This window comes from Schistocerca cancellata, chromosome 8 (assembly GCF_023864275.1).
Source record: "Schistocerca cancellata isolate TAMUIC-IGC-003103 chromosome 8, iqSchCanc2.1, whole genome shotgun sequence".
Classification (NCBI taxonomy): Eukaryota; Metazoa; Arthropoda; class Insecta; order Orthoptera; family Acrididae; genus Schistocerca; species Schistocerca cancellata.
The window spans coordinates 191,275,506-191,302,753 of NC_064633.1; the positions used below are offsets into that span (position 1 = coordinate 191,275,506).

The window sequence follows — 27,248 nt, forward strand, 5'->3', positions numbered from 1 at the left end:
GGTGTCGCATTGTCCTGCTGGAATTGCCCAAGTCCGTTGGAATTCGCAACGGAAGTGAATGGATGCAGGTGATCAGACAGGATTCTTACGTACGTGCCACCTGTCAGTGTCGTATCGACACGTATCAGAGGTCCCATATCACTCCAATTGCACACGCTCCACACCATTATAGAGCCTCCACCAGCATTAACAGTCCCCTGCTGACATGCAGGATCCACGTATTCATGAGGTTGTCTCCATAGCCGTACACGTCCACCCGGTCGATACAATTTGAAACGAGACTCATTCGACCAAGCAACATGTTTCCAGTCATCAACAGTGCAATGTCAGTGTTGATGGGCCCATGCGATGCATAAAGTTTTATGTCATAGAGTTGGCCTTGGGAGCATATCGATAATGTGTCGTTGGATCGTTCGCACGCTGACACTTGTTGATGGCCCAGCATTGAAATCTGCAGCAGTCTGCGGAAGGGTTGCAAATCAGTCACAACTATTGTCTTCAGTCGTCGTTGGTCCCGTTCTTGCATGGTCTTCTTCCGGCCGCAACGATGTCGCAGATTTGGTGTTTTAGTGGATTCCTGATACTAACGGTACACTCGTGAAATGGTCGTACTCACTTATATCTTGATAACCTACCACTGGAGCAGCAGAAACCGATCTGCGCCAGACACTTGTTATCTTATACAGGCGTCGCTGACCGCAGCGCCGTATTCTGCCTGTTTACATATATCTGTATTAGAATACGCATGCCTATACCAGTATCTTCGGCGCTTCAATGTGTATTCAGAAAGACTCGACCATTTTCTAGGTATTTTTATTCCTGAACAAAAAGGAATCAAATTGTAATGAAATGGCTCTGAGCACTATGGGACTTAACTTCTAAGGTCATCAGTCCCCTAGAACTTAGAACTACTTAAACCTAACTAACTTAAGGACATCACACACATCCATACCCGAGGCAGGATTCGAATCTGCGACCGTAGCGGTCGCGCGGTTCCAGACTGTAGCGCCTAGAACCGCTCGGCCACCGCGGCCGCCAATTGTAATGAGTAGGCACCCAAATTACAAAGCAACTGTGATAAATTCATTTTTCGTAGCAAATGATATAACTAAACTCTTCTAAAGAAGCAAAGCAATCTCCTTAAGTTTTTAATACGCAAAGGGAAATCAGTAATTACATATATCCTAGCCAAGTAAATTTGCTGTCAGTTTGTATTTTTGTTTCTTTGACGTACTACGCCATGACGAGTAAACTTCGAAACTACTAAGCTGAGCAGACAATTTTATATAAAACATTAAATTACATTATATTTTTGCGATCAGATTTTGATTAAATAAAGCATTTATATTGCCCCAAGCTGCCTGTGAAAACTCCAAGGGAGTGCGTACGGTAGTTTTGGTTATTAGTATGTACAAACAGAGAGAGACATGACGGTTTTAGATAAACCTTAAATCACGATATCTTTTATGTCTGCGATTCAAATCTGACGAAATAAAGCCTATAGTTTACCTGAGGAAATCCCCATCAACATTAGTCTCGTAGTTTCTGAAAATTAGCGTGTTCAGAGAGATAGACATTGAGCCGTGCGTGGCTCGTGTTGCCGCCATCATGTATTTTACACCCTGGTTTTAACGTACTTCCACCTCACTACGTCAATTTAAGTTACTACTGTCACTGAGTTGCTGATTTGCCTGACCGTGAGCGGCGTTAGCAGCGCGTATCGATATACCCCCTCTCGTAGTACACTACTGGCCATTAAAATTGCTACACCAAGAAGAAATGCAGATGATAAACGGGTATTCATTGGACAAATATATTATACTAGAACTCACATGTGATTACATTTTCACGCAATTTGAGTGCATAGATCCTGAGAAATCAGTACCCAGAACAACCACGTCTGGCCGTAATAACGGCCTTGATACGCCTGGGCATTGACTCAAAAAGAGCTTGGATGGCGTGTACAGGTACAGCTGCCCATGCAGCTTCAACACGATACCACAGTTCATCAAGAGTAGTTACTGGCGTATTGTGACGAGCCACTTGCTCGGCCACCATTGACCAGACGTTTCAATTGGCGAGAGATCTGGAGAATGTGCTGGCCATGGCAGCAGTCGAACATTTTCTGTATCCAAAAAGGCCCGTACAGGACCTGCAACATGAGGTCGTGCATTATGCTGCTGAAATGTAGGGTTTCGCAGGGATCGAATGAAGGGTAGAGCCACGGGTCGTAACACATCTGAACTGTAGCGTCCACTGTTCTAAGTACCGTCAATACGAACAAGAGGTGACCGACACGTGTTACCAATGGCTCTCCATACCATCATTCCGGGTGATACGCCGGTATGGCGATGACGAATACACGCTTCCAATGTGCGTTCACCCCGATGTCGCCAAAAACGGGTGCGACCATCATGATGCTGTAAACAGAACCTGGATTCATCCGAAAAAATGACGTTTTGCCATTCGTGCACCCAGGTTCGTCGTTGAGCACACCATCACAGGCGCTCCTGTCTGTGATGCAGCATCAGGGGTAACCAATCGCAGCCATAGTCTCCGAGCTGATAGTCCATGGTGCTGCAAACGTCGTCGAACTGTTCGTGCATATGGTTGTTGTCGTGCGAACGTCCCCATCTGTTGACGCAGGGATCGAGACGTGGCTGCACGATCCGTTACATCCATGTGGGTAAGATGTCTCTAATCTCGACTGCTAGTGATACGAGGCCGTTGGGATCCAGCACGGCGTTCCATATTATCCTCCTGAACCCACCGATTCCATATTTTGATCTCGACCAACACGAGCAGCAATGTCGCGATACGATAAACCGCAATCGCGATAGGCTACAATCCAACCTTTATCAAAGTCGGAAACGTGATGGTACGCATTAATCCTCCTTACACGAGGCATCACAACAAGATGGGGTAGGAGACCTTTTATGAGATGCTCAAGGGCGATCGCATGCAAAATAGTCGGAGGGTATCCCTACCTGAGCAAACACCAGACAGAGATCGGTACAGCCAGTCGTCTGTTCACCTGGACCATGGACTTGGCATTACAGAATAAGCCGCGAATGGCGTCTATGAATTGTTGCGACAACCCCGTGCCACCGAGAGGAGAAAATGTTGGTGGATCCGGTCGAAGGCGACACACGGACGCAAGCAACACAGTCAGGTCACGCCATTCACCTGTGGCCATCTGGAGGGTGGCCCTGCAGCCTTGCGATGTTTGTTCTGGAGAAAGTACTGCGGGTGACACCGCAAGCATGCGCGTCCCCAATAGACGCGCGTAAAGCTTATAATCCACGTTGAGTAATGCGAGGGGTCGAAAGTTGGTGTTGTGCGTTCCCCCTGTCGGATTGGGCACTGGCATGAGTGTGCTACTGACAAAGTCTGGTGATATCGGGAAGGAAGGATTGAACAGCTCCTGGAAAATCTAAGTCCAACGCGGAAGCATCAGTGTGCTGAAGGTCCGATAAAATTGAACCAGAAAGTCATTGGGGTTCTAGGGATTTGTTCTTCACGCCTTTGGCGATCGCGTCGGCCACCATGTCCGCAGTTTTTTACGCCATTTTCAAGTGACTGAGTCAATGTCATTAACATTTATTGTAGGACATGAAGGTGAAAATTAGCCATAAATTAAGAAATCACTTGAAAATGGCATAAAAGGCCAAAACCTTGATCGTAATTAAATAAAAAACAATACAGTCAAAGGTCGGAGTGTTCATTCAAAATTCATTGTATGACTGTCGCTCAGCAACATCAAAAACTGTTTATGTCCGCTGTGATTACTATCACTAGAGATGCTGCTTCCGTGATGTTAAGGGTGTGGGTGAGGAGTTGTAAAATATCGTCAGTCCTTGGTAATGATCGGCGAATGCTGAGATGTCCACTGCTTTCCTGGGTCGGAAAGGTAGAGACGAGGCAACGTTGTCAACGATGGATGTCGGATGTAACATGAAACATGGATGGAAACTCCTCACCGGTAGCGCGTTGATGGCGTGACTGCTCCACCACGCCTCATAGATTGTTGTTTTGTTGGGGCAGCAGACTGGCTTTGGTGCGTTGGTGTTCACGATGCACATCCGACAATACAGAGGACACATCTGTCCAAAGGATTGCAGAAACGATCGAGTCGGCTTGATGAATGGCTTGTGTGGTGGTTGTAACCAGAAGTATCAATATGTATGATCTCCCATGCGTTAATGAGATGGAAATCATCCACCAATATATGTAAAGCCCGACATGGTGAGTAGCCGGGAGTCTGGTCCTTTGGATGGAGGACACTGTTGAAATCACCTCCTACGACGTGACGGTCATACTGCGCCGCAAATAATGGCCGTATTTCTTCTGAAAAGAACGTAGTTCATTGACGTTGGTGTGTCGAGCCTGATGACGCATAAATTGATGTCTTGAGTGTCAAGCAGTGTGATGGCCATACCCCATCCGGACGGGAGAACAACCATATCTGTGACGGGATACCTTGCCAGACGTAGAGAGCTACCCTGCACCCTGTGTGACTGCCGACTGAGAAAAACAACTCGATTCCGCAGAGAGTGAGAATGGTACTTCGCTGAGTTGCTGACCATATTCCTATTCAACTATTCAACATGGCAAACTTGTATGTTTGGCGAAGTGTTGCTGGGAGCGGCTCCGCCAATGTCAGAAGCGGGGGGGGGGGGGGGGGGAGGGGGGGGGAGAGGTGTCGACCACCCCATGTTCCACAGTGCGGCTGGAAGCTCTATTGAGTATCGATGTAGGACGGTGGCAGCAACTCTGGCTGAGGTACCGGCTCACCATAGGCATCGTTGTCCTAAGGAACTCTGCTGTGTCCATATGATCTTCTCTGAAGGGAGGAGTCTTGTGACGATTTTGGGGAGACTGTGGTCTCAACGCGTGCGTCAGATGGGGAAACATCCATAGTACTCGATTGCGCCAAGGCAATCGTCGCAAAGAGCTTTCTGTCCCTGTCGCCTTCGTCTTACTTCGTGGTGAGAGTGACTTCCGGTTCGGCAGGATCAGCGTCATCGTGGGTGACCGACGGACTGAGGGCAATGTTTGCGTCAGCATGGTGTTGTTTATGAACTTGATCTTCCAAATCAGATGACGGCAACAAGATGCGATGTCTCATTCTGATCGTTCGACACCAAAACCACATAGTCAATGGTGACGTGTGCTACATTCCCATCAGTGTGACAGAAGCGTAGTCCACGTGAGCATCTCGTATAATTTAGTCGCGTGTCGCGTCGCCAACCATAGTACTACTATGGGAGGATGGATTCAAATGATGTCGGTCTGCGGCATCTTCGCTTCGTCTTGCAGGAATTGTTCGACATCGACTGCCTGGGGACTGGCTAAATCGCGGAAAAAGTGAACTCCAATGTCACTTTGCGATCGCCGTATTCGGTGATCTATCCTTAGGAGCGACTGCACGTGGTTGCGGACGCGGCAAGCCCAAACAATGGCTAAGTGCGCCTCGTTAGGGAACGCAGTCATGTATACACACCATAGCAATGCTAATGGAACAGCTCTGATACAGTGCAGCATTCGGACTACCTATTCTTGGTCAGGCTGCACGCAATTACAGTGCTGCCAGAGCCTCGTTTTTTTAAATTCATTTTCTGATAACCTATTTGCGGGGCTAGGTTTTGCTCGACACACTTTACATGACGATCACAGGCTGACTTCCAAGCACGGCTTTTTTTCTTCACCCTGTATATCCTTATAATGTCTTTTAACTTTTGTAGGAATCTATGTATCTTGTTCTTCGTTTTTGAAGAGGTAGGCTTATGAAATACTTTTTTTAATTTTCGATGTATTATTTACTGCTTCTTCCTTTAGCTTATTTATCAAAAAGGATACATTATGCCGCTGACTAAAAACATTCCACGTTTTAGTTGGTATACAAGGATTTTCCTTTGATTGACTGATCATACAGTGAATGTCATGACCTTTTCTCCGTTGGACATTTCCTCCATTATTGTCAGCCTGCTTAGCTGGGTGGTAACGTGCTCGTCTCTCAGGCAAGCGGGCCTGGATTCGATTCCCAGCCGGGTTGGAGATTTTCTCCGCTCGGGGACTGGGCGTTGTGTTGTCCTCACCATCATTTCATTCTCATCACTGACGCGCAAGTCGCCCAATGTGGCGTCGACTGAAACAAGACTTGTACTTGGCGACCGAACTTATCCGGATGGGGCCTCTTGGCCAACGATGTCATACGCTCATTTCATTTCATTTTCCTCGATTATTAGCATCCACACTTCATCAACACTGCTTGATGAAAGATGTGCCACTGCAGTACATATGCTGAAAAATAATCGGACTTCATTTCTATCCCTGTATTCCTTCTCTAAACACAGTTTTTGTATTTTCTTCCAAAGACATTGGTTGAAGCGAAAATTGTAACCGAAACACTGTTTTCATAGCTATAATAGTAACCATTCCGATGTCTAGCATTGCAGTTTTCGGTGACCACTCAGGTATGGTATTTTTTAATCCACAAAAAGTCTTTTATATATATTTTTTCTTTTTTCTCGCAGCAAAGCGAATAAAACAGGAAATACCTACCTCCATCTGTGCATCCGATCTCATCGTGTGTCGTGTACAGTTGTCTGAAGCGTTTTGATCAACTGTCAAATATTCCGTCCATAAGAACTATTTCATTTTGACACAGAATTGTCTCCGCTTCTTCACAACCGAACACCAGGATTCTTTTATCAGGAACAGGCCGATCGTCAGTTTCCAAAATATTATTACTTTCATTCAAAATGGAAATGTCTTCTCTCAGCTGAATCTCTGAAATGGTGCCAGTGTTCTGTGTCGTCCCAATATCCTCCCATTCTGCTTTACACATTGCAGTCTTATAGTTCCTATAATTTGCGACGGAATCTAAACCTTTATTTTTCAAATCATTCCTCTTTCAAAATTTGGGGAACAGGCTGTGTCCGTCCGGGGTGGCCGTGCGGTTCTAGGCGCTACAGTCTGGAGCCGAGCGACCGCTACGGTCGCAGGTTCGAGTCCTGCCTCGGGCATGGATGTGTGTGATGTCCTTAGGTTAGTTAGGTTTAAGTAGTTCTAAGTTCTAGGAGACTGATGACCTCAGAAGTTAAGTCCCATAGTGTTCAGAGCCATTTGAACCATTTTGAACAGGCAGTGTCTTTTCTTTGTGTACTCTTTTCTTCTCGTTCGGCATTTGTTTCTTAATCTACACACCTGCTTCGTTACTGGGCAAGAATGCTTCTGCTGAGCCATGATTCTGCCATTTGCAACACCTCGGCACTTACTCTTTAGGCAACTCATCACATTTTTTATACACTCGGCTGTGATGACCATCCTGGAGAAGACCCACCTTCCCTTTCGTTGTAATTATTTCCAATACTCACGGTGTACAGAACTCAAGTAGCTTTGGCCTACAAAACTATACGCAAACGATGGCTGTCTGCGAGGACAGTGTCGGACTGACGGTTACAAGGCATTCGCTGATGCTAAACGTCCGGCGTAGATTAGCAGTGGGAAAGGTGATAACCGGAAAGCCAACCGTGCAAAACTAATTGCTGGTAAATCCTATGGTACCTACAGCGCCCAAAAGAGGGCTGGAAACACCAACGGTCCGAAAGTTCGCGTAACCGTCATAGGTATACGAAAACGTAAACACAAACTAGCCGCTACTGACGCCTCGCCCAGTGGCCACTAGGCAGACAGGTGAATACTCCTGAAATCACGTAACACTCACTGTTGAATCGGCAGTCATTAACTCTCCTTAAATTTTTGAAACTTTTACAGTGTAGCTCAGTGTGTTGCTAGTTCCCAGAAGGCGGCTTCAGTAAGAGGGCCCAAACAACGTACCAGAAAATTCAAGGAGAGAGAGAGAGAGAGAGAGAGAGAGAGAGAGAGAGAGAGAGAGAGAGACAGAGACAGAGATAGTGAGAGATATAGAGAGAGAGAGTACGTGTGCATGTGTTCATGCGTGCGTGCGTGCGTGGTTCTAGTACAAAGTATTTGCAGAAGCTCCAGATGAAAAACCCAGAATCTGCTTCTGTGCAAGTTCATAACTGTAGGCACGAATAAACTGAAGCCATTGTCGTTAATTAATTCATATTATGTTGAAGAAAAGAAATTGGGGACCAGTTATATGTTAAAATTTCCCCCCACGGTTGAGCGTGCACGACTGGCGCAAGGTTTAGCACCGGTGGAAGAACTAAGAGTAAACGGTTTGTTGAGGAAAAGTGTCCCATTAAGTGCCGCTGTCACACGTAGCCTCACATCTTTGTTAGAGAATTTGGACAATGAACTTGGGTCTGTCAATCTCTGTTAGAACTTGAAACAAGACCTGTTTATAAACCTTAAAATGAGGTAAGCCTGTGGGTCCGGATCTGCCTGATATCGCCAAATAAGCCTGCACACTACATCTTACGGGGACAGGAGGAGACATAAGACAGTAGCGTCCCACCACGCAAGTTGACCCACTCAAGAGGAACAAGGAATCTATAAGGATGTTGAATGTCCATTTATATGAGATCCGGGACAATTAGGCCAATTAGTAGTCAACTGTGTTATACGCCACGAATTCCCCGTCCTACTTATACAAATAGCTCGACGACAGATTATTTAGTGGCAGTGCAGATGCTTGTGGCATTACGAGGAGCCAGCTCACGGCGGGAGAGGCGATCATTTGTATCTGAAGGCGCGGTCTGTGGGTCGAAGAGGACTGAGCAAGCAGCAGAGGCGAGGCCAGCGTGTAATTCAGCTGCCTGGCGCCTCTGCGGCCGGGTGTCGGGTTATTACGAGACCCCGTGCGTCCACACCGGCTGAGAAACCTGGAGACGAGACAGTGGCAGCTGATAAGGGTGAAACGAAAGACAGTAAACACAGTGCCGGAAAGGTGATGATGTTTGGTTTGGGTTGTGGGGCGATCAACTGCCCGGTTATCAGCGCCCGTACAAATTCCCAACCTTTGCTCAGTCCAATCTCGCCACTTTCATGAATGATGATGGAATGATGAGGACAACACAAACACCCGGTCGTCTCAAGGCAGTGAAAATGCCGGGAAGTGTGCAGCACCGTCAAGAACAAGGTCTTTTTATTGACAAGTGAGGTGCCAGATTATACACCATTGTAGGTGTAAATAACAAATTCTGACCAAATGAAACACCCGTGTCACAATGAAGGGTACCCAGACTGTCGCATCATTCCACAGTGTACCGCCCTGCTGTGGCAACGCCGACGTATGTTCTCATACGAAAACGATCATGAAGGTGCCGAATAGCATCCTACGATAGACTGTCCCAAACATCTTACGCCTCTTGTTGCTGTTGAGCAACGGTTCTTTCATACCCTGCAGAACGAGTAAGTTCCCGTTTCATCGTGTCTCATTCATGATAAATTGGCGAAATATCTGGCAATATTGCTGGTCAGGGCAGTTGTTGTACACCACGAAGAGCACGTTGCGTCGCACCAGTCGTATGTGTATGTGCACTGTCCAGCTGAAAAAGCACAAGACGTTCCTGTCAAAGAATTGGCAGTAGCATGGGCATAACATCCTGTACAGTGTTGCGGGTGGTTACTTTACCCTGTAGCAACACCAAATGTGCTCGCTAGTGGTAAATGAGGCATTCCTCCCCCACCCCCTTGGGATGGGACCTGTGTATCGTATGCGAATGCACTCTGGAATAAGTAGCTCGCCAGTTTTACACCATCAACATGTACGTCAGTCACTCGATTACAGACAGAGCACACTCACATCGCACAAGACAACAGGGTACCGTTCTACACTCCAGTCAACTCTTTGAGACCACAGTAGCCATGGTTGGCTGTATCACGGTGTCAGTCATACAATGGCCACACATTACCTTAATACTGCCGGCCGAAGTGGCCGTGCGGTTAAAGGCGCTGCAGTCTGGAACTGCAAGACTGCTACGGTCGCAGGTTCGAATCCTGCCTCGGGCATGGATGTTTGTGATGTCCTTAGGTTAGTTAGGTTTAACTAGTTCTAAGTTCTAGGGGACTAATGACGTCAGCAGTTGAGTCCCATAGTGCTCAGAGCCATTTGAACCATTACCTTAATACTGCTGCATGAAGACGGTCCCCAATGGTCCCTGATGCCACGGCAGGTGTCGAGATTTCTTCCCTGGATGACGTTCGGTCGACACACATTGTGTCAATCTTGACGTGGTGAACTTTAACGCATCTTACACTATCTCTTTCCCTAGTAACACTCTAGCAAAAGATATAATATGTCGTGAGTGTAAAGCACTTTTACTGCGCAATCTACACTCCTGGAAATGGAAAAAAGAACACATTGACACCGGTGTGTCAGACCCACCATACTTGCTCCGGACACTGCGAGAGGGCTGTACAAGCAATGATCACACGCACGGCACAGCGGACACACCAGGAACCGCGGTGTTGGCCGTCGAATGGCGCTAGCTGCGCAGCATTTGTGCACCGCCGCCGTCAGTGTCAGCCAGTTTGCCGTGGCATACGGAGCTCCATCGCAGTCTTTAACACTGGTAGCATGCCGCGACAGCGTGGACGTGAACCGTATGTGCAGTTGACGGACTTTGAGCGAGGGCGTATAGTGGGCATGCGGGAGGCCGGGTGGACGTACCGCCGAATTGCTCAACACGTGGGACGTGAGGTCTCCACAGTACATCGATGTTGTCGCCAGTGGTCGGCGGAAGGTGCACGTGCCCGTCGACCTGGGACCGGACCGCAGCGACGCACGGATGCACGCCAAGACCGTAGGATCCTACGCAGTGCCGTAGGGGACCGCACCGCCACTTCCCAGCAAATTAGGGACACTGTTGCTCCTGGGGTATCGGCGAGGACCATTCGCAACCGTCTCCATGAAGCTGGGCTACGGTCCCGCACACCGTTAGGCCGTCTTCCGCTCACGCCCCAACATCGTGCAGCCCGCCTCCAGTGGTGTCGCGACAGGCGTGAATGGAGGGACGAATGGAGACGTGTCGTCTTCAGCGATGAGAGTCGCTTCTGCCTTGGTGCCAATGATGGTCGTATGCGTGTTTGGCGCCGTGCAGGTGAGCGCCACAATCAGGACTGCATACGACCGAGGCACACAGGGCCAACACCCGGCATCATGGTGTGGGGAGCGATCTCCTACACTGGCCGTACACCACTGGTGATCGTCGAGCGGACACTGAATAGTGCACGGTACATCCAAACCGTCATCGAACCCATCGTTCTACCATTCCTAGACCGGCAAGGGAACTTGCTGTTCCAACAGGACAATGCACGTCCGCATGTATCCCGTGCCACCCAACGTGCTCTAGAAGGTGTAAGTCAACTACCCTGGCCAGCAAGATCTCCGGATCTGTCCCCCATTGAGCATGTTTGGGACTGGATGAAGCGTCGTCTCACGCGGTCTGCACGTCCAGCACGAACGCTGGTCCAACTGAGGCGCCAGGTGGAAATGGCATTGCAAGCCGTTCCACAGGACTACATCCAGCATCTCTACGATCGACTCCATGGGAGAATAGCAGCCTGCATTGCTGCGAAAGGTGGACATACACTGTACTAGTGCCGACATTGTGCATGCTCTGTTGCCTGTGTCTATGTGCCTGTGGTTCTGTCAGTGTGATCATGTGATGTATCTGACCCCAGGAATGTGTCAATAAAGTTTCCCCTTCCTGGGACAATTAATTCACGGTGTTCTTTTTTCAATTTCCAGGAGTGTATTTAATTTACAGGGTGATTCCTTTGAAGATGTTAGAAATTTTCAGCGATGACGGAGAAGGTTAAATATATCAATTTGAGTTAAGGTACCCTCGTCCGATAACGATCGAGTCGAAAAGTCTAAGCGCAAATCTAGTTAATTCCGTCGTAGCCTCGCACACTCAGGGTGCACGTAAGGTGATGTCAGAGGGACCGAAAACCCTAAGTTTACGGTAAACTAATAAGGAATTCTGTTTACCTGCACAATTTTCGCAAACTGCCACAATCACAACAGTTGTCCAGATGGTGTCCCCTAGCATCAGTGCAGGTATGGCATCGTCGCACGAGGTTCCGTCGCAACCGTTCCAGTATTCCTGTTGTCGTTTCGGACAGTGTAACACGCAGTGATAATTCTCGCCAGCAGATCCTCTTCCTTCTCGACACACGTGTCGTCCACAAGACTGTTCGCGTGGCCCTACAAGAACGTATAGTGTGGGGTAGGGTCAGGTGAACGTGAAACAGGAGCTCCTCTGCGTAACCACTTTTCAAGGAATGTGTGATGCCATTATTAATGGCATTAAGACATAAGTCGTTCCATAAAAGGCAAAAGACGTATAAAAAGTGTACCGTACGTAAGTATGAATAAACATTAATCGATAACATTTTTTGTTACCACAGCTAGAAATGTTATTGGCAAAGAAACCATAATAACTGAAGTTCCAGTTCTATGAGAGGCAAATGACATTATATAGCGCTTTTATTAAAAGGTCCCTTTACGCTATACAGGGTGAGTCACCTAACATTACCGCTGGATATATTTCGTAAACCACATGAAATACTGACGAATCGATTCCACAGACCGAACGTGAGGAGAAGGGCTAGTGTAATTGGTTAATACAAACCATAAAAAAATGCACGGAAGAATGTTTTTTAACACAAACCTACATCTTTTTAAATGGAACCACGTTAGTTTTGTTAGCACATCTGAACATATAAACAAATACGTAATCAGTGCTGTTTGTTCCATTGTAAAATGTTAATTACATCCGGAGATATTGTAACCTAAAGTTGACGCTTGAGTACCACTCCTCCGCTGTTCGATCGTGTGTATCGGAGAGCACCGAATTACATAGGGATCCAAAGGGAACGGTGATGGACCTTAAGTACAGAAGAGACTGGAACAGCACATTACGTGCACATGCTAACACCTTTTTATTTCATTGACGCAGATGTACATTACCATGAGGGGTGAGGTACATGTACACACGTGGTTTCCGTTTTCAATTACGGAGTGGAACAGAGTGTGTCCCGACATGTCAGGCCAATAGATGTTCAATGTGGTGGCCATCATTTGCTGCACACAATTGCAATCTCTGGCGTAATGAATGTCGTACACGCCGCAGTACATCTGGTGTAATGTCGCCGCAGGCTGCCACAATACGTTGTTTCATATCCTCTGAAGTTGTAGGCACATCACGGTGCACATTCTCCTTTAACGTTTCCCACAGAAAGAAGTCCAGAGGTGTAAGATCAGGAGAACGGGCTGGCCAATTTATGCGTCCTCCACGTCATGGTTATGTACGTCTGCGTCAGTGAAAAAGACCAATAAAAAGGTGTTAGCATGTGGACGAAATGTGCTGTTCCAGTCTCTTCTGTACCTAAGGTCCATCACAGTTCACTTTGGATCCCTACGTAATTCGGTGCTCTCCGATACACACGATCGAACAGCGGAGGAGTGGTACTCAAGCGTCAACTTTAGGTTACAATATCTCCGGATGTAATTAACATTTTACAATGCAACAAACGGCACTGATTACGTATTTGTATATATGTTCAGATGTGCTAACAAAACTAACGTGGTTCCATTTAAAAAAAAACCGTAGGTTTGTGTTAAAAAACATACTTCTGTGCATTTTTTTATGGTTTGTATTAACCAATTACACTAGCTCCTCTCCTCACGTTCGGTCTGTGGAATCTGTTTGTCAGTATTTGATGTGGTTTACGAAATATATCCAGCGGTAACGTTAGGTGACTCACCCTGTATAATGTCATTTGCCTCTCTTAGAACTGTAACTTCAGTCATTCAGTTATTATGGTTTATTAGCCAGTAACATCTCTAGCTGTGGTAACAAATAAAGTTATCGATTAATGTTTATTCATACTTATGTACAGTACACACTTTATGTGTCTTTTGCCTTTTATGGAACGACTTATGGTTCAAATGGTTCAAATGGCTCTGAGCACTATGGGACTTAACAGCTGTGGTCATCAGCCCCCTAGAACTTAGAACTACTTAAACCTAAGGACATCACACACATCCATGCCCGAGGCAGGATTCGAACCTGCGACCGTAGCAGTCGCGCGGTTCCGGACTGCGCGCTTAGAACCGCGAGACTACCGCGGCCGGCGAACGACTTATGTCTGAATGCCATTAATAGTCCGAACTATCGTAATAAACTATTTTCCATAATAATCTCAGTGAACATTTTCTGGTTTTAAGTCAGTATTACTCCGCACGCGCATGCGCGCGACCACCAGCTGAGCTCGCTGCGTCACGGCACGCGGCGCCTAGTTGCGACTCAGCGCCCGCGGCCCACCTGTCTGGCCCCTTTGTGTGGCCTATCACCAAAACATTAGTAGAAGTGACACAGTGTTATGACTATGTACTATAGTACTAACATTTTAGGCTTGACAAAGCCAATATCTGGTATGTTTGAATTTAATTTTATATTGTGACATTTATGAAGAAGCCTACATGATTATAGCTGAAACCTAGGTAAAGTTTCTTTTCTTATGCAGCTGGAGACTGAAATTTAATATAACGCTGTTAAGGGGGGTAAGTCGTCAAACGTGCCGACTTGGTGCAGCACTTCGTGAAAGACAGCATAAAAGGTCGAATCACCTAACTGACGTATAATTTTGAAGTCCGGGTACGTGGGATAACATTGAGAGTTCTCCTGCCGTCATATGAAATCGCACCCTGGACAATTACTCCAGCGCCGGCCGCGGTGGTCTAGCGGTTCTAGGCGCTCAGTCCGGAACCGCGCGACCGCTACGGTCGCAGGTTCGAATCCTGCTTCGGGCATGGATGTGTGTGATGTCCTTAGGTTAGTTAGGTTTAAGTAGTTCTAGGGGACTTATGACCACAGATGTTAGTCCCACAGTGCTCAGAGCCATTTGAACCATTTGAAATTACTCCAGCTATAGGTCCAGTGTATCTAGCACGCAGACAGGTCGGTGCAGGCCTTCAACAGGAGTGCGCCGGCCGTTGTGGCCGAGCGCTTCTAGGCGCTTCAGTCCGGAACCGCGCTGCTGCTACGGTCGCAGGTTCGAATCCTGCCTCGGGCATGGATGTGTGTGTTGTCCTTAGGTTCGTTAGATTTCACTAGTTCTAAGTCTAGTGGACTGATGACCTCAGATGTTAAGTCCCATAGTGCTTGGAGCCATTTGAACTATTTTTGAACAGTACTTCTTCTAACCAACATGCAGCCATCTCTGGGACCAAGGCAGAACTAGCTTTCATTAGAAAAAGCAACAGACCTCCACCCTGCCCTCCAATGAACTCTCTCCTGACGTCACTGAAGTCGCAAATGGCGGTGGTTTGGAGTTGGTGGATTGCACGTTACAGGGCGTCTGTCTCGGAGCTGTCCTTGAAGTAACTGATGTGTAACATTTCGTTGCGTCACTATGGTGCCAACTGCTGCTCAGATTACTGCTGCAGGTGCTGTGTGATTCGTCAGAGCCATACACCAAACACGATTGCCTTCCCTGTCGGTATTGCCACGTGGCCGTCTGGAGTCCGGTCTTATTCAGACTCTACGTCCTCGTGACCACCGCTGCTAGGAATCATGTACTCGTACAGTGGCTACATTCCTGCCAAGTCCTTCTGCATTATTGCAGAATGAACATCCAGCTTCTCGTGGCCCTATTAAAAGGCCTCGTCCAAACTCAGTGAGGTGTTGATAATGGCGTCTTTGTCGCTTTAAAGGCATTCTTGATTAACATCAACTCACAACATCCAATCTCAAAGGTAACTAACACTCATGATTGTTACGGTGTGTACGAGGTGCATTCAAGTTCTAAGGCCTCCGATTTTTTTTCTAATTAACTACCCACCCGAAATCGATGAAACTGGCGTTACTTCTCGACGTAATCGCCCTGCAGACGTACACATTTTTCACAACGCTGACGCCATGATTCCATGGCAGTGACGAAGTCTTCTTTAGGAGTCTGTTTTGACCACTGGAAAATCGCTGAGGCAATAGCAGCACGGCTGGTGAATGTGCGGCCACAAAGAGTGTCTTTCATTGTTGGAAAAAGTCACTAGGAGCCAAGTCAGGTGAGTAGGGAGCATGAGGAATCACTTCAAAGTTGTTATCACGAAGATAACGTAACGTTAGCTCGATGTGCAGGTGCATTGTCTTGGTGAAACAGCACACGCGCAGCCCCTCCCGGACGTTTGTGTAGCAGTGCAGGAAGGAATTTATTCTTCAAAACATTTTCGTAGGATGCACCTGTTACCGTAGTGTCCTTTGGAACGCAATGGGTAAGGAATACACCCTCGCTGTCCCAAAACATGGACATCATCATTTTTTCAGCACTGGCGGTAAGCCGAAATTTTTTTGGTGGCGGTAAATCTGTGTGCTTCCATTGAGCTGACTAGCGCTTTGTTTCTGGATTGAAAAATGGCATCCACGTCTCATCCATTGTCACAACCGACGAAAAGAAAGTCCCATTCATGCTGTAGTTGCGCGTCAACATTGCTTGGCAACATGCTACACGGGCACCCATGTGGTCGTCCATCAGCATTCCTGGCACCCACCTGGATGACACTTTTCGCATTTTCAGGTCGTCATGCAGGATTGTGTGCAAAGAACCCACGGAAATGCCAACTCTGAAGGCGATCTGTTCAACAGTCATTCGGCGATCCCCCAAAACAATTCTCTCCACTTTCTCGATCATGTCGTCAGACCGGCTTGTGCGAGCCCGAGGTTGTTTCGGTTTGTTGTCACATGATGTTCTGCCTTCATTAAACTGTCACACCCACAAACACACTTTCGACACATCCATAACTTCCATCACCACATGTCTCCTTCAACTGTCGATTAATTTCAATTGGTTTCACACCACGCAAATTCAGAAAACGAATGATTGCACGCTGTTCAAGTAAGGAAAACGTCGCCATTTTAAGTATTTAAAACAGTTCTCATTCTCGCCGCTGGCGGTAAAATTCCATCTGCCGTACGGTGCTGCCATCTCTGGGATGTATTGACAATGACTGCGGCCTCATTTTAAAACAATGCGCATGTTTCTATCTCTTTACAGTCCGGAGAAAAAAAATCGGAGGCCTTAGAACTTGAATGCACCTCGTATTTAAAGCAAACCTAATTCGCGTCCCCATACCGGCGCTATTAGCGCCACTCTTATTCTACTGGAGCGAAATCTGAACATAGATCATCTTTAAGATGTAGAAACACGCGTATCAACTTTCATTTATGTCGCACAACTCCTTCTTAGTGCTGCGATATTTTTTCGGCAGTGTATATAGGGGGCAACGGGTACGAGTGCAGATATTCATCGCCCTCGATGCGAGGGTTGTGGGCCACAATATGATGATGCAACATTAATATGTGAGGAGGAAATTTTACGTCCAGTAGTTGAACAACCCACCGTAAGTACAAGAAGCTCGGTATGTCATGTAGGAATATCTCATATGACTGCTCATCGCACGTAGTATGAAGAGTTACTGCGTCCCTCATCCCAGAGAGTTCAGCATCTTTACGAAGCGGAATACTCAAGAAGAGCTAAATATATAGAGCTATATATATGTATATAATACGCAAGCCGTGGTTCAACATTGTTACCAAAAATCTCCAAAACTAATTCCCAGATTTACTTCAAATTTTTTCAGTCTAATGCAAAATCACAGGGGGATAGTCATCACACATTTTTTAAAACTGTATATAAATGCAGATATAACTTTATATAAAGTAAAAAAGTTCTAGACAGATTTGCTTCAAATTTTTACATGATACTCAATTAACATTTGGATGGAGGAAATATGCTAGACATCTTTAAACATATATGCAAATAAATCATACAACAAGGAAACGTTACTGTTGCGAGGATAGAATCCCAATGGTTGGTGGTGCTGGGTTGCGAGAGAATACAGGAAAATTTAGACATCACTAAAAACATTTAACAAAATCTGACCGTTCCAAGAACGTTTGAACGCTTTACTTGCTCCGTTAGTGAGTTTTCATTGAGAAATTACCAATCTTCATTAGCACAATTAAAACATTGGAGAAAGTCAAACACAAAATAACCTGCTTCACTTATCTAGACATCTACTTAAATTGAATATATATAAGGCTGCGATAACAGGTCTGCTACGTTTGTCTCTTTCTCCACTAAACTTCGTTACTTATACGTTCGTCGAAAACCTTATATTGACTGAGATTCCCCAGAAAGTTAAATAACCAACACTACAGCACAAACATTTACAACAGAGAACGTTTCTTACAGATTTATTTAATGCAGCAACTCCCGGACCTTGTTGTGCAACAAACACACTTTGTCGTTCCCCTTACTGACAAGAAGTCACAAGAATACATGTAACAGGCACGACTAGTGATACCAGACTAAGTCAGATCGCAGTCAAGAAAGCAACAGACTGTCGCCCGAAAACGAAGAACAAATAACATACACAGGGTTATTCTAAATTTTCAAAAATTCGCATGTATTCTAGTACAAATCCAAAATGAACAAACTTTATACCAATGAAAAGAGGAAGTTTCAAAGTTTTTGGAGGGCGGCGGCGGGCGGGTGGTGATGATCTCAGAAGCGGCCGGTAGAGTTCGCGTGGTAATAGGGCCGTCATTCCGTTTCACTGTCAGTTGTGAGTGAGATGGCGACTGTGGAGCACAAGGTTTTCTGCTTTCTTGAGTTCGCGAAATGTGAGTTGCAAATTGCAGTGCGGCGTCTCGCATGTTGTGGTTATGTGCTAGCAGAGATGGAGGATGACACATCTGTACAGCGTGTAATTATGAAACGACGTTCCACCTTACAGGAAAAGTCAACAGATGCAATGTTCGCATATGGGTTTGGAAAACCAACATTGACCATTGCAACACGAAAGAGACTCACCAAAGATCAACGTGTTCTGTGCCGTATCCGTTACAAAGGTTTATGGACCATTTTTCTTTGCGGAGAGAACTATAACGGGAATCACATATACCTGGACATATCGGAACAATGGCTGTTCCCTCAAGTTATGGAGGCTTCCCAGGATTTCATTTTCCAACAGGATAGGCACCATGATGTATGAGGCTTTTTAAACGACAACCCTCCTCAGGGCTGGATTGGTCGCATGGGACTTGAGGACCTGGCTCTGCACTTCTGCCACCGAGATCTCCTAATCTCACAACCTGCGACTATTTCTTTTAGAGTTATGTGAAGGAAGCTGTTTACGTCCCGCCTCTGCCAACCGCTCTCAACGATCTGCGGAACCGGATCACTGCTTCCGTGCACTCAGTAACAGCAGACACGTTTTCACGTGTGTGGGACGAGTTTGGCTACCGTGTCGATGTTTGCCGTGTAGTCAACGGTGGCCGCACTGAACATTTATAACATTTACCACAAAATGGTTGAAATGGCTCTGACCACTATGGGACTTAAATTCTGAGGTCATCACTCCTCTAGAACTTAGAACTAATTAAACCTAACTAACCTAATGACATCACACACATCCATGCCCGAGGCAGGATTCGAACCTGTGACAGTAGCGGTCGCGCGGTTCCAGACTGAAGCGCCTAGAACCGCTCGGCCACCCCGGCCAGCCATTTATCACATTTCTAATTATTAAGTAATTATAAAAAATAATTAACTGCAAATTATTACAAATTATTAAATTTCTTAAATTGATATCAAACATTATTAAAAAACGTTGAAACTTCCTCTTCTCATTACTATCAAGCATGTAGATTTTGGATATGTACTTGAATGAATACGAAGTTTTTAAAATGGGTCCATCATTTAGATTAACCCTGTATATCGACTCAGAGGAAAATTATGAAACGCACAAAACTCTCTTCCCGCACAGGCCAAGAAGGCCCAAAGTCACCGACCGGCCGCCGTGTCCTCCTCAGCCCACAGTCGTCACCGGATGAGGAAATGGAGGGGCATGTGGTAAGGACACCGCGCTCCCGGCCGTATGTCAGTTTCCGAGACCGGAACCGCTACTTCCCAATCAGGTAGCTCCTCAGTTTAACTCACGAGGGCTGAGTGCACCCCCCCGTGCCAACAGCGCTCGGCATACTGGATGGTCACCCATCCAAGTGCTAGCCCAGCCCGACAGCGCTTAACTTCGGTGATATGACGGGAACCGTCGTTACCACTGCGGCAAGGCCGTTGGCTAAACGGGCATAAGCCACCCACAATTTTACCAGGCAACTTGACAATGAATATTTGTCAAGAATATGTCGCATGTTGTCAAGTCACCCAATTTCAGGCAGCTCCTAGCACGCACTCAGCACTCTGTGGGCTCTAAATTTAACATGCATAAACACCATTCCTTAAGCTAAACTAAACCAGTTATGAAAAAATGACAGCAACTAAACATCCATAAATACCACGCCCCAGAGTGACCCCTTGCCTGAACTTTAATCGCACAGATAAGAAATCCATTCAGTTTCCCATGCCACTTGTAAACACAGAAATCCCATAAACTCCGCAATTCCTACTCCACGCCTCTTTACAACACACCGTTTCTTCTCTACTCTGGCCAATTGTCAACTAATACTGACTAAAAGCTTGGTGAAGATTCCACCGTAGCACCACTGGTCTGTACCCCGATGAAAGCATCCTCTCCCCTCGGTGGCGAAAGCTCACGGTCTAGAGCCCTCTTCCTGTTCCCACCGAGTCCCGCCACTGGCGACGTCGACGTCCTTGATCAGGCACGGACGACGCGGACTCGTGAAGGAGAGGCGCGATGCCGTGCTGTCGCACACAACGTCGGGAAATTTAAGTGGTGGCGCGGAGAGTGACGTTGATACGACACAGTTACTAGCAAAAATCTCAAAAATTCTTGATCAGTTTACTTCATACATTTACACAATGATATAGTAAATGTTCAGATGCACGTAAGCTATACATTTGTAATATATACGCTAAATAAAAATAAATCTATTTTACTGTATAAAGATAAGTCGTTGTTTTACATTGCTACCAAAAACGTGTAAATACTTACATGCTTCATACATTTACGCAATGAAATCATGATAACGTGCTCCATTGAGCGTAGGTGGACGAAACTAAAATGAGCTCTAATATGGAAATTAAGCGTTTCCGGACACATGTCCACATAACATCCTTTCTTTCTTTGTGTGGGAGGAGTGTTTCCTGAAAGTTTGGCCGTACCTTTTTGTAACACCCTGTATTTACGCAATGATGTAATAAATATTCAGATTTACGTAAGCTACACATTTTTAATATACAGGGTGTTACAAAAAGGTTCGGCCAAACGTTCAGAAGACATTCCTCAGACACAAAGAAAGAAAATATGTTATGTGGACATGTGTCCGGAAACGCTTATTTTCCATGTTAGAGCTCATTTTATTACTTCTCTTCAAATCACATTAATCATGGAATCGAAACACACAGCAACAAAACGTACCAGCGTGACTTCAAACACTTTGTTACAGGAAATGTTCAAAATGTCCTCCGTTAGCGAGGATACATGCATCCACCCTCCGTCGCATGGAATCCCTGATGCAATGATGAAGACCTGGAGAATGGCGTATTGTATCACAGCCGTCCACAATACGAGCACGAAGAGTCTCTACATTTGGTACCTGGGTTGCGTAGACAAGAGCTTTCAAATGCCCCCATAAATGAAAGTCAAGAGGGTTGAGGTCAGGAGAGCGTGGAGGCCATGGAATTGGTCCACCTCTACCAATCCAACGGTCACCGAATCTGTTGTTGAGAAGCGTACGAACACTTCGACTGAAATGTGCAGGAGCTCCATCGTGCATTAACCACATGTTGTGTCGTACTTGTAAAGGCAAATGCTCTAGCAGCACAGGTAGAGTATCCCGTATGAAATCATGATAACGTGCTCCATTGAGCGTAGGTAGAAGAACTTGGGGCCCAAACAAGACATCGCCAACAATGCCTGCTCAAACGTTCACAGAAAATCTGTGTTGATGACGTGATTGCACAATTGCGTGCGGATTCTCGTCAGCCCACACATGTTGATTGTGAAAATTTACAATTTGGTCACGTTGGAATGAAGCCTCATCCGTAAACAGAACATTTGCACTGAAATGAGGATTGACACATTGTTGGATGAACCATTCGCAGAAGTGTATCCGTGGAGGCCAATCAGCTGCTGATAGTGCCTACACACGCTGTACATGGTACGGAAACAACTGGTTCTCCCGTAGCACTCTCCATTCAGTGACGTGGTCAACGTTACCTTGTACAAAAGCAACGTCTCTGACGCTGACATTAGGGTTATCGTCAACTGCACGGAGAATTGCCTCGTCCATTGCAGGTGTCCTCGTCGTTCTAGGTCTTCCCCAGTCGCGAGTCATAGGCTGGAATGTTCCGTGCTCCCTAAGAAGCCGATCAATTGCTTCGTACGTCTTCCTGTCGGGACACCTTCGTTCTGGAAATCTGTCTCGATACAAACGTACCGCGCCACGGCTATTGCCTCGTGCTAATCCATACATCAAATGGGCATCTGCCAACTCCGCATTTGTAAACATTGCACTGACTGCAAAACCACGTTCGTGATGATCACTAACCTGTTGATGCTACGTACTGATCCTTCAATTGGGCCAACGGCGGTGAATCGAGCAAGTACAGTACATACTGACGAAACTAAAATGAGCTCTAACATGGAAATTAAGCGTTTCCGGACACATGTCCGCATAACATCTTTTCTTTATTTGTGTGTGAGGAATGTTTCCTGAAAGTTTGGCCGTACCTTTTTGTAACACCCTGTATACACTAAACAAATATAAAGCTACACAAGTCATTGTTTTACATTGTTACCAGAAGCCTGGAAAATTTCTTGGCCAATTTACATTGTAACGTTGTAACTTTAATTTTGTATGCTGATATCGGTGCTAACTGACAATGAAAGTGGGTTAAAAGCCGTGATCTGTCTGGGGACGTTAACCGTGGATTACTGGGCAACTGTTTCATTAGATATTTAGTCTAGGTTTACCAAGCAGACATACATTAATGATAATCTTTTAATAGTCATACAAAACCGGTAATATATATATATAAAAGGAGAATTTAAATAAAAAGAAAGAAATCAGTTTATATTTGGAAATTTATTTTAAGATTGTTCATTGAAATTTCAGCATATTATACGTGAGTTATAACTGAGCTGGTGCCTTATTTACGATTGAAAAAATGTGAGATTGTAATCTCACGGAACACATAAAATATGGAGCCAAGATTGGGAGACTGGATACAACACTGCATTCATAAAATAACACACGAAGAACATTGAAACATAAGCAAGAAGAAATTAACCACAACCAACAGATTCAGTTTTTACCCAAAGAAATTACGTTCATACCACAATCCTGTCCGTCATGTAATTACCACACACTGGTATACTAAATTCATATTAACTCTTTGTGAAATCTTCGCAAAAAGAATAGCTGAGGGCTACTTTGATGATTACACCACATGCTTCACGTGGTCAACTTGGTTTACACAAAGCGTACAACTCCACAATAATTTTGATAATTAAAATAAATTAGATCGAAAAGCAATTGACAAAAGAAAAACCTTGAACTGGTTACTAACGTCTTACTATAAACCTGATGGGTCAAACAGTTATATAAGCACGTGGTAGTGGTCTCGCAAAGTATACCCCAAGTGGGCTGAACATAAAGAAAAGTTGCTATATTGAAAATATAGTCAAGACGAGACGTTATAATCACACAAGCATTCGCATTTAAGATTGATCTTAGTTAGAGTTACTGATCAACACGTAGTTCCACTTTACTCACAAAGTAGCAACAAAGCAACTACCGGAAAATAATGTGAACTTCCCACGAGAATTATATTGCGCTGCAATTTAAGATAACATCGGATATTTTAGACCTAAACCCGAAATAAAGGTGATTAAATTTTCAGTTAGGCTGAACTTAAGAAATCCATTGTCCTACGGACTTAACAGACACGCGCTTAGCCGGAGATCTTACCACTTCAGACGCTCGCCACGGCCACACTGCAACTGCCCTACTGCCGAGCGTGCTTCCTGAGGGTGGCTCACAAAGACCAACGGAAGTGGCCAGAGGGGCAGCTTCCTATACCAACATGACAACGGACGGACAGGACCATACTAAGGATAGAAACCTCTTTGCTTTTAGGAAGCGTAGCTACCTGTTCCGACGTTGGTCCTACTGTTCTCTAGCAGACAGCCTTGTCTGCTACCCTCAAGCATGCAACTAGAAATACATATGCTCATTCATCCTCTCACACAAAAGGGAAGGGGGATGACAGTATCTTATCATATACTGTATATAAAAGAAAGCGGATGTAGGTTCCGTATGAGACTGTGTGACATGAATTACATATAAGAATTACATATAAACTGTGCTTTAAAGTGTTGTAGTGTGACAGATCGTTCTTGTTTATGTGTAAAAGTAACACGTTCCACTGCTCAGTCTCCTCCCAGATAGTCAGAAACGCCACAGTACATTTAGAAGAGGAATTTATTCCATAAATGGCAACAGATTTAAGAAATTAAACATGAAAGGAATCCAACAGAGACCTTTCATAACCCCAACGCTCTGGGAAAAGACTGTGCAGGGAATTTTCTGGCCATGCTAGGACATTCCCAAGCAGGCTTCTCACACCCTACTTAAACCAAAAGTGTAAAAGAAAAGGCAAAAGGACACCAGCTACTTGCTAAAACACAATAATTTCAACATATCTTTAGAATCTACCAATTTCAAACAGAAAAAAAAACACAATCTGTGACACCTATTTAAAAGGTAGTGTAGACCTAATTCGGTCAGCAAGTAAAAACAATGGTTCCTGTGTCATTAATATGAAAACAATTTCTGGTTGTTACCCTTATGGAGTTCACCAGTATTTGCTCATTGCAAGAGCCAACTGATCACAGGAAAATTTATGACTGTTTATTAACAAGCAAAATTTATGAAAATAGCAAAGGTGCCACAGCAATTAAAAAAGAACATCAAATAACATCGGTATTAAAAAGCAGAACATAACAATGCACAATCTGCAAAAGCAACAAAATGATAAGAGAAAACACATGTTTTACAAAGTGGTTATCGCAAAAAAATTCTATATCGTATAAAACTAATAATTTGTAAAATTAACATAACTATGTGGCACTCATTTAATCACTCTACTCTATTTCAATTAGCTAGCAAACAATGAGCACTGTGTCATTATACTGAAACTACAATAATTATGTGATTGTTACCCTTAAGGGGTTCCTCACAGTAAATATGCCCCATGCAAAGGCTAATCGATCACAGTTCAATGCCGGCCGCGGTAGCCGTGCGGTTCTGGCGCTGCTACGGTCGCAGGTTCAAATCCTGCCTCGGGCATGGGTGTGTGTGATGTCCTTAGGTTAGTTAGGTTTAAGTAGTTCTAAGTTCTAGGGGACTTATGACCTAAGATGTTGAGTCCCATAGTGCTCAGAGCCATTTGAGCCAGCCACAGTTCAATGAGAATAAAAAGCTATCTGACTGATAAACGAAGCAATGCCACAGCAATGAATTTACGAAACAAAATATCACAAATCTAATACATCACACAAAAACAAACATTGATAAATAAAACAGTACAATAGTCAACATCTAAAACAAAACAAAAAACACCTATAAATAAAACACCTGCAAAATACAAGAGTCAAAGTCTAAAAAAGATAAATAGAACACCTGCAAAATACAAGAGTCAGTCTAATAAACACCAATAAATCGAACTCCTGCAAAACACACGAGTCAGAGTTTCTCTCACAGAAACACACGTATATGCACTGGACTAAGAACCGTATAATCACTGTTCACTGACACACTCAGTACTTCCACTGTTCCGAGGCACAATATAGGGGAAAGAGGGGTGGTTCGTCGCCGCAGCTGTCAGTAGGGATTTCTTTGTCCATCTGTTGCGTGCGATCCCGCCGTCTCTGCCCTCTCATGAAGTTTCTCCCGTGTCACGTCATCTCGATTTGGTTCCATGTTTGTGTTGTCAAATTCGTGCGGTATCCTCGTTTGACACGCCAGGTTGATATTCCTGGGCAAGGATGACACTTAATGGCTCTTCTTTTGTGCCACCCTTAGCGACCAGAGAACATCGAACCATGATTTACTGTCGCTTGACAGTGGGCATCCGTCAGGAGATGTTGATAGGCGTCATTGTAGTCTGCCAGTTACTCTGGACAGTATGTGTCAAAAGGCTCCACGCCCTTTGTGTTGTTACATTCTTGGGTTATCCTCAATTGGCTCGCCGGTTTGATATTCCTGGGCAAGGATGACACTTAATGGCTCTTCTTTTGTGCCACCCTTAGCGACCAGAGAACATCGAACCATGATTTACTGTCGCTTGACAGTAGGCATCCATCAGGAAATGTCGATAGGCGTCGTTGACGTCTGCAAGTTTCTCTGGGCAGTACCTGTCAAAAGGCTCCACGCCCCTTGTGTTGTTTCACCGCGGCCGTCTCGTCACGGTCGCGTGCGTGTGGTGCGTTGCCAGCAGATGGATTTCCGCGCGGTGGACCGCTCGCCCATCTCAGGTCATCGCCTCGAGGAAGGGTCGCCCGGGGCGGCCGCCCATTAGCTCCAGGTACAAGGGAAAGTGTTTGCCGCGTACCTTCTTTTGTTGTCGGCCGCGCTCCCAAAGTGGCCTGGCTGACAGCGTGTCCTGCTGGGAAACCCGCCAGTTTACAACTAGTCCGGCTGCTCCCGCTGTCTCTTAAGAGTTTTGCCGGTTCGCTTTCACGTTCTCAACTGCATTCACAGAAATTTTTCATCATCCTTATGTGATTACACAATGTCATACATAATACCACTTAGTATTGTCTTTCACAATTTTTAAGAACAAAGTGAGACTTAATATTTTTTTTTAAATAAAAAAATTAGATGAATCGACAATATAAAATAAAATTTAAATGACTTGACAATGTAAAAAAAATAGAAGTGAAATGACTTGACAGTATAAAAATAAAAGTTTAAATGAACTGACAATATAATATTTAAATCCACATCACTAATGTGGTTCACTTACGTTTTAATAAATCAAATGCTATTTATTAATTCACTAAAATGAATAGGATTATGCCTTGTGCAAGTATAGGTCAGGACAGCATAGGGTTCACATGTTATTTACACACACATACATGCACACCTGTTGTCTATTCTACAAACTAACTACCCATAAACATGCATTACTCAATATTCTACTTCTATCCACTACTAGTTAAGCCAATAAGCTACTTCAATGCTATTTCAACACCGTGTATATACCACTACAACATTGTTCTAATTCGTCCTCTTCTTGACGCTCACGGCATACGTCTTGTC

The 27,248-nt window shown here is 45.1% G+C and overlaps 1 protein-coding gene and 1 pseudogene across 1 annotated transcript in view; one reads left to right on the top strand and one right to left on the bottom strand.

Annotated features, from left to right (window-relative positions):
* LOC126095461 (leucine-rich repeat-containing G-protein coupled receptor 5-like) overlaps nt 1–27,248 on the top strand; it is a 1,115,085-nt gene that overhangs the window by 606,128 nt on the left and 481,709 nt on the right. The gene's annotated exons all lie outside the window — the stretch shown is intronic.
* Nucleotides 19,964–20,081, bottom strand: LOC126096027 (5S ribosomal RNA; annotated as a pseudogene).